This window comes from Alligator mississippiensis, chromosome 7 (assembly GCF_030867095.1).
Source record: "Alligator mississippiensis isolate rAllMis1 chromosome 7, rAllMis1, whole genome shotgun sequence".
In the NCBI taxonomy this organism is placed as follows: Eukaryota; Metazoa; Chordata; order Crocodylia; family Alligatoridae; genus Alligator; species Alligator mississippiensis.
The window spans coordinates 27,197,988-27,206,123 of NC_081830.1; the positions used below are offsets into that span (position 1 = coordinate 27,197,988).

General features: G+C 43.9%; 1 pseudogene; it reads left to right on the forward strand.

Moving 5' to 3' along the window:
* Positions 1-698: 698 nt before the first annotated feature.
* Positions 699-1,499, forward strand: LOC132251899 (olfactory receptor 5V1-like; annotated as a pseudogene).
* Positions 1,500-8,136: the final 6,637 nt, after the last annotated feature.

The window sequence follows — 8,136 nt, forward strand, 5'->3', positions numbered from 1 at the left end:
CCTAGATACTAAGAAGGTGTCATGTTTGAAATATTGCAAATATGCCAGTTTAGCATATAGTTGTCATAATCAACGTCATCATCACTTCAGGTTTTTTTAAGAACACCATGCTTCTAGCCCGGCAAAATAAAAAATAAAAATAAACCATTTTTTGTTTTCTCCATCCTTCAGTATATCCCCTTTTCTGCCCTTCCACTTCCATAGTTCTCTTACTGAGAAAGTATGAAATTTCTTTAAACTTGTTGGCCTGCCATCATGAGAAAAGAAGTAGGAGATGGATTTTATACCAGACAAAGACACTGAAGAAATAAACTAAAAGCAAGATGAAAGTCAAAGATCTGAGAGAGCTATTTTTTTCCAGTACCGATGGGTACCACAAAAATCTTTTTTTTTTTTCTTCATTCAAAGATATTTGGAAACTGATGTTTAGACAAAATGGAGAAAAAAAAAAAATCTCTACATAGAGGTGTCCTGACCCAGAACTGGAAAAGTACACTTTCTTCATGGAAATTGTTATATTTATTTATTTGTTTCTATTTATAGGTCCAGGGTTTGGTGAACAAATGGCCATGGAGAACAAGACGGCTGTCAGCTATTTTGTTCTGTCAGGTGTTTCCAGTGACCCACAGCTCCAGCCTTTCATTTTTCTGGTGTTTCTACTAATATACCTATTAACTGTGTTGGGGAATGGCACGATCATGGTGGTGATAAGATATGAACCTCACCTTCACAGCCCTCTGTATTTTTTCCTAACACATTTATCCTTCATTGACATCTGCTACTCTACAGTCACTGTTCCAAAGATGCTGCAGAATTTGTTGGTAGATAAGAAAACCATTTCTTTTGATGGCTGCCTTATCCAGATGAGCTTAATTCTTCTGGTGTCTGGCACAGAAATTTCTATGCTATCAGCAATGGCCTATGATCGGTATGCTGCCATCTGTGCCCCGCTGCATTACTTGAGGACCATGAATAAGCAAGTCCGTATAAGACTAGTGGGTGGTACATGGCTGATCAGCATCTTTCATGCACTAACAAACACTGTTCCTGTATTACATTTACATTTTTGTGGGCCCAATGAAATTGATAATTTCAGTTGTGAGCTCCCATCTGTACTAGAACTGTCTTGTACAGAGACCTTCATCTGTAAAATGCCACTTCTCACTTCAGTTTTTATTTTAGGTTTAACCGCTTTCTCCATCACCCTGGTCTCTTACATCTGCATCATCTCCACCATCCTTAAGATACCCTCAGCTGAAGGTGGGGGTAAAGCCTTCTCTACCTGCAGTTCCCACCTCACTGTGGTTGTTCTGTATTATGGGGCTGCTTTGTTTTGATATCTGAGACCTAATTCAGACTCTTCAGTCATTCTTGACAGACTCTTCTCCATCCAGTACAGTATCTTAACTCCCATGTTAAACCCTATCATCTACAGCCTGAGAAACAAAGAGGTGAAAGTAGCTCTGGGGAATATACTGCAGAAAATGAAAGGGTTGTAAATGTATTTCAACTTTTGAAAAGGATGTCACACCCTAATGGGAACTGGTGGTTTAAATATTATGATGTCATGTAACAGGGTGGTATGGGCATTTAGTCAATAAACAATTCAGTATTCTCTTAATGATAGGAATGTCTCCTCTGTCGAGGTCCTCTTCAATACGAACTTTTTGGAAGTCACTATAGCAGTAGAGATGCATGTAAAGCATGAATGCAGGTGAAGTAACCTGTTGCTGAGAGCATATGAAACAGTTCACTTTTGGTTTTCCATTTTTTCAATTTTTGTTTTTTTGGAGTGAGAATGAGTCTTTGATCTTGTTAGAGCATTGACTTGGGGGTGGTGGTAATCAGATGCCAAGTGTTACCATGCTGAACTTGTATATTCAACCAGAAAACAAACAAACAAACAAACAAACAAAAAACCAGTCACAGACTGTGCAAGTTACCACTTGGTTTTATCCTTAAAAAATACAATACAATAGATGGTTTTAAGTGTGGTCCCATTGCTTGAATTCACATCTCTTATGCAGTCTATATGGTGTACTTGTACCCTGACTTTTATCTGGCTTCAAACTAAATACAACTAAATTCCTCTCTCAGAGTTGTGAGACCCAAGATTTGATGATCTTTTTCAGAATTTTCCACTGGGTAGCTAATGTGGCTCCTGTTTTAAAATGATGGCCATTGTGATATTACAATTAGGTACTCTATTACTTCTTGAGGAATTCAAGTGTCCAACTCTAGGCATGTAATCTACTGGACTACAGGTTACTTCAAAAAGAGACACCCAAGTCTCCTTTTGGATTCAATCTATAGGGTTAACATTAGATTTTTCAGAAACCAAGTATAATATCTGTGGTCACAGGCAGTTAGATATCACTCCATAAACCCTGTGTTGAGCCCAATTTATTGTATAACTAAAACATTTCTTCCAGAAAGTCATCCCTTCTTGACATGAAAAAAGTCAACTCTTGACCAACTTTTCCATTGGATGTTTACCCCACTTTTCAGTTCACTTCCATATTAAAGATCAAGGCTTATTTGTTTTTGGGTGTCTTTGGTTTCTACTTCCGACTGCAGTTTTTTGCTTTGTCTCTCTCTACTAAGGCACACCCGTATTTGGTGCCTTGTATTTTCTGTTGGTCAAGGTCTATATACACTGTTATCAGATCATCTCACATTAGAAATAGACGAGTCATACTTTGTTTTACTCAACCATGAAAGGCACAGAGATAAATTCCTTTCCTCTTACTTTCACAAGAGCCTTGTGCATACATCCAACCATTGACTGAGGCCCTCAGGCTTCCAATTCCATGCTGCAGAAGATGGCAGTTCATACGTGCCCTAGGGTGACACTACTAGCTGATACAGTCATTCGTCATGCATATTATTGCCTTATATGTCTAAATTGCTGTTGCATTGCCCTTATAATCCCAAAAAGCCCTGGAGTGTGCGGGCCGGGCCGGAACCCGGGCCCTTTCGTCACTCTGCACGCGGGCTGTGGCCGGCAGCCCGGGCAGGCCGGGTCAGAGAGGGCGGGCGCCAAGCTAGAATTAGGCACAGACACTTAACGGTTGATTTTGAGATTGTTTACTTACACCTAGATGGTCGCGGTGCAGGCTGGAAAACTTTCTTGAGTTGCGGTTACAACAGAAAACACGAACAATCACGTGGAGTTTGCTAGGCTCCACGCAGACAGAACTCCGGATGTCCAGGACAAGGGCTCCTCAAATAGAAAACTTGTCGATACGTCTTATAGAAAGTTACTGTTCGAAGACGGGAAGTGGTGGGCGGTGGATCAGGCTGCCAAGCTCCTCTGAGCAACACACAGGGTTTCTATTACCCTGCCGCGCACACCCAGAGTCCCCACGAGATGGATGTGGAGTCCTCTTCGGCTTGGGCGGAAACTGCTCAAGCCTCTTATACGGCTAGCAGGCCAATCGCTAGCCGCCACGTAGAAATAATTTAGCACTAGCCAATTGTGGGGCACGAATTTGCATGCGAAGAGCGGGAACTCCTTTGCACCGTGCATTTCCGTATTGCAAAGAAAATGCACCCTGCAAAGACAGCTGCAAAGTGGCGGGAACTCTCTCCTTTGCACGCGGGTTCTCTGTGCAGCAGAACTCCACCGTGCAATGAAGCTGTAATCCCACGGGGATAATTCTTAGTGCCGAAGCACACACAAAAAAAAATCAGACCTTTGGGTCATGACATGGAGGACTTGTGTGTAATGTCCAGTACACTTTTGAAAAATATTGTCATGTGTGACTCTTGCATGACAAATTCTCACAGACTAGGTAAAATCAGACTGTAAAGGGGCTGACAAGGAAGTTTGGGGCAGCAGAACCCTGCAAGAGGGATATACATTTGCCCTATTTATGGTTTCCACTCTGGGAAGTTCCCATATCCTCAACAGAATTCTCCCCATTTGAATTCCCGTATGGGAAACAACCTTGGGGTATATTGGACCTCCATCAGGAGGTAGGGTAGGCACAGGGCCTGAGATCCCAAAATAGAGTACAGTATGTTCTCCAACTTTGGAAACACCCAGATCTTGCAGAAACATTCACCCAGGAGAATCTCCACACCATACAAGACTCCAAAGCAATAATTTAATAAGAATGCCCAACTTTGACTATACCAAGAATGGGAGTGTGTCCTGTTTTTATTCTCCTCAGTGGAAAATGAAATGCTAACCAAATATAGGAGTCCTATGAGATTAAGGTGATTTGGAGAAGTGGATTATGAAGTTTGCCTGCTAGGGAGGTGCCATCGGGACCAGATAAATTGTGTAAAACTCTTGAATCCAATGGGGGCTTATGAAACTCCCAATGCCTCATTCTGTTTTACAGTTGAAAACGTTCCCCACATTAATTACTACACAAGTGCACTCCATGACAGTAGCAACTACTTTCTTTTAAAATTCAATAAGATCAGAAGTGAGAAATGTACCATCATCAGCAAGCCCCTAAAAAGTATTTTCTCACTTATCACCAAATTCTGTTTCATCTAAGTTACCCAACCACAATCCTATTCCACCCTGATTAAGCCTCTGAAATATGTTTAATGGGACAACTTCTATAATACACCTTCATCATAATTTGATGATTACATTTCATAATGCTGATGGCAGCAGGACCACCCAAACCTCTCTTTTAGCAATGTACCCTTTGTATCAGTATTGTTTTGGGGATACAACTTGGCTTGACTATTTGAATTTAGATATTTTATATGCAACCTAGGCGCTTTAGTAGTGAAATAGAATATAGGCCTACAGGGTTTTTTTGTTCCTGTATCCAAAAAAGTAACTTGGAAAATGATGTTTTCCCTATTGCCCATGAAGAAAGGACTTTCCATTTAAAAACAAGCAAACAAACAAACAAACAAACAAACAAACAAACAAACTAGGTGTCTATGTTTAAGAAGAAAAGACACAGCAGGGAGAACATTTCAGCTGTGTGCTATGATGTCATCCTGACAACACAAAATCTGTCTCACCCCTCCCCTCCCACACATGGACTGGCTGAAAAATTGCAACAAATATTATGGTTCCTAGGTTCTCCCTACTCTATTTGTATGAAAGGAGGGAGGCTAAAGTGAGCAGACTGTAGCATGGAACTGATAGGAGAATGAGGGGACAGAAGCAGAAGGTTTAACAATACAGGAAGGGAGTGAGATGCATGGCCAATGGGAGGTATTTGGGAGGTAGACAGGAGTGAGATTGTGTGCAAGTTATGGAAACTTGTTAAGACTGATCAGGCCATGGGTGGTGACTTAATGAGTTACTTCTTTGGCAGGCTGGGGTGACTCTAGGTATCTATTGCAATCTGAGTAATCGGTCTGAGGGTTGAGGCAGTAGCATGATTAAGGCAGATGGTAGATCAGAACTGGGAGGTCCAAGTGATTCAGGTGCAGAGATTTTGGTAAGTCTGGGGTCAGCTAAGAGCATGGCAAGAAACACACAAAAATGTTCTTGCTGGGACCAATCCCACAGGTAGTAGGAGGGGATTTAGGTCCTCTTGCCAGGGGCTTGCAGTTCCCATAGGTTCCTCCTTGCCACCTGACTCTTCATCAATATCCTCGTGAAAAGGATCAGGCTGATCAGGGGCTTGGGTCCAACCAACTGCCTTGGCTCTGCCTCTGCCTTTTGGCTTGGCTGCTTTGGGTTTGAATTCCAGTGGTCCTAACATGACTAGAGCTGGAGCCAAGTAGAGGAATTAGAAGTATAGACGGGATTATGCTATGGAGTTCTGGGAGGATTGGAATGAAAGCTAAGAGATGGGGCTGGAGAGACGCTGACCTGGCGAGAAGATATGAGGATCAGTGTGACATTTGGAGCTGAATAGGTAAGTGGATAAAGCCAGGACTGAGAAAAGAGCTATGGGGTGGGGGGGAGAGGGGCAGCTGTCAACTGTGATGGTAGGTGTAACAGGCAAAGGCTAGCAGCAGACTGTACACTCCAGGATGGAGGAATCTGAAGGCTTGTCAGGACTACAGGCAGCTGCATCCTGTCAAACTTAATCACAGGTCCACCCAGGGACTGGGTCAGTTTAGGCAGACAACTGGCTGATCACAGGCAGTTGAAAGCTTCTAGGGAAGGGAGCTAGAGATTACTGAGATAGAAGAGAGCAAGAGAGGGGAGCTGAGAGCTAAGTATGAGAGCGAGGAACAGAGAGAGACAGAAACCTTGGGCTAAATATGGGTAGCAGCAAAATCATGTCAAAGAACCGAGTAAAAGATCGCCTGAGTAGGAACACAGAAAGAGAAGATCAGGAAGCCATAGGCACCTTCTCAGGGCCTGAGAGGACTCAGGTATATGAGGCTCCTTTGTCTGGACTATGTTAAGATTTTGTTATGGGGTACTGACATTTGTTGCATTTCCTGAGAAGCCAGCAAATTCAGAAAAAAAACCCAAAACTAAGCTGTGTATAGAGTCTGAGAGAGTCTTTGTAAAAGACTGTGGGCACATCTACACAGGCCATTAGTGGGCAGGCATAAACTGTGGAATTTATTACTCTGCAGTTTATTGCTCCCAGGAAGCTCCTGGGTACTTGGTTTAACATGTGCTTGGAGCACAGTGCACCGAGCTGGGTCACAGCTGCCACAGCTGCCAGGAGGCACAGGGGGGTCAGCCTGCCAGTCTTGGGCTGATGTGACTAGGATCAGTGTGGTGTGGAGGGGCTGGCTGGGGTAAGAGGATGCTTCAGTGACTGGCTAGCTGGCAGGCAGGCCCTGCACTGAATCACCCTTGTGATCCAGCCAGCTGGCTTCGCATCTACATGTTCCTCTTCTGTGCATGATAAAGAACTCAGCAGCAGGGTAGAGCCTGTATTTACAAGTCCTACCCTCATGTGAAATCTATTACCTTTGTGCACACTAATAGGGGAGCATGTATTGACGCTGAGACATTTATCAGTTAATTAGTCAATAGAGCACTAAGCACACAATGGATGCACCCTGTTTGAGCTAAGAGAGTCCCCAAGCCTCTACATCTGGTGGAGTATCTGTGAATAGTTTAAAGGGCCCTACAAGAGTCTAAAGGGTCCTCCACCTGTTAAAGGGCATAACAAATGTTATTTGTGGGTAAGCTGAAAATGTATAGAGGGGCCTCGAGCATTTTAAAGTGAACCACGGTAGTTTGAAGGGCTGCTCAGCATGGAGATGTGAGCCCTGTTCAAGGAGCAAGAGCCAGTCAACACCCTGTGGAAGGGCATGGAAGGAGGTGGAGGGTAGTGTAAACCCCAACAGCCTAGAAGCTAGAAGGTGACCTTTTAAACTCTCAGATGTTTTCTGATGATCTTCCTGAGAAGGCAGCAGGTCTGCAGTGGAAGTTGGAGGTGAAACATCAGAGCCTCGAGCAGGCTGAGGTTGAAGTAGCTGCTTTGAGACAACAGTTGATGGCAGGGAGAGAGAAAAGAGAATAAAAGCAGGGAGTGAAAGTGACTTTTGGTTGTTGAGGCAGAGAAAAAGAAGGGGCTCAAGCAGCCAATCATGATGAAATCAGAAAAGCCAAGAGCAGGAAGAGAGGCTGCGAGCGTTCCAAAAGAATGTGACCATAGTTGACTTGGGGTTGAAGAGAAGGCCAAAATAAGGAAGCTGGAGGGCCAAGCTGTCTGACTCAAGAGAAGGGCAACAAAGGACCCTCCAAGAGACATGTTGCTTTCCAGTAGCTGCAAGAATACCAGAAGGAAGAAGCACAGCTGACAACCCTGACCTCCAAGCTACAGCTTGTGGAGAAAGCCAGGGACAAACCAAGCTTCTGAGAGGGAGATGTAGAGGGAGAAAACCACATGGATGCAGAGAGTCCAGGTGCTCAGTGAGAGGTGCCAACAGGGTGAGGTCCAGGTAGGGGCAACCAGGTTGCACTATGGTCAGCTCCTAGAAGCAGAGAAAAAGCAGAAGGGAAGGCAGTGGGAGAACGAAAAGATCACTGTTTTAGAGAAAAATCTTCCTGAAGCCGTGGCTAAGAGTGCACAGTTCCCAGAAAGAGCCATGGAGGAAGAGTGGGGAGAGGACCACAACCTGAGAGGAATCCCAGGAAAAAAGAGGAGGACCACAAAACTGTGGCAAGAACTTTGCTGGACAGGCAAAGAATCAGGGAAGTTGCAGCATACAGAGAAGAGCCTGCTGGCTATGATG